This window comes from Phoca vitulina, unplaced genomic scaffold (assembly GCF_004348235.1).
Source record: "Phoca vitulina isolate PV1807 unplaced genomic scaffold, GSC_HSeal_1.0 scaffold3, whole genome shotgun sequence".
Lineage (NCBI taxonomy): Eukaryota > Metazoa > Chordata > Mammalia > Carnivora > Phocidae > Phoca > Phoca vitulina.
In genome coordinates, this window is record NW_022589706.1 from 23,132,500 (window position 1) to 23,133,332 (window position 833).

Consider the following 833-nt stretch of genomic DNA (forward strand, 5'->3'; position numbering starts at 1 on the left):
TTAATACATTGCATACTCATATTGGTAAGGTTTATGTTTATTTAGTAATGAAGTCCTGTGTTATTGGACTGATAATTATTGAAGTCCTGATAATTATTACGACTAATATTTTTGAAAATCAAATTATTCAAATAGAGGGGCACCTGGGTGGTGTAGTCGGTTAAGCATCCAACTCTTGGTTTCTGCTCAAGTCGTGATCTCAAGGTCATGGGATCAAGCCCTGTGTGGGGCTCCATGCTCAGAGAGGAGTCTGCTTGAGTTCCTTTTTCCTTTTCCCTCTGCCCCTCTCACTCATGTGCTCACTCTCTCTCTCTGAAATAAATAAATAAATCTTTAAAAAAAATTGTTAAAAAAAATATAAATAAATAAATAAATAGATAAATAAAATTGTTCAAGTGGATCATTGGGTTCTCTGCATTGTAAAATTCAGATCCAGACAAATGAAACTCCTACTCTTCCCTTTGGTTTTATTTTCCTAAAAGTGATTGTTGTGATAATAACTCTCAAACTTCTGTAAAATTGATGTGAATATATGTATTAATGATTCCTTTTGACATTCCCTTTTTTTTTTTTAAGATTTATTTATTTGACAGCAAGAGAGAGAACACAAGCAGGGGGGAGCAGCAGAGGGAGAGGGAGAAGCAGACTCCTTGCTGAGCAGGGAGCCTGATACGGGGCTCGATCCCAGGACCCTGGGATCATGACCGGAGCCAAAGGCAGACGCTTAACAACTGAGCCACCCAGGCACCCCTCCTTTTGACATTCCTAATTCTTCTGAATCTCAGGATCATTTACATCTGTTTTCTAAAAATCTATAAGCTATTTTTAGTCAT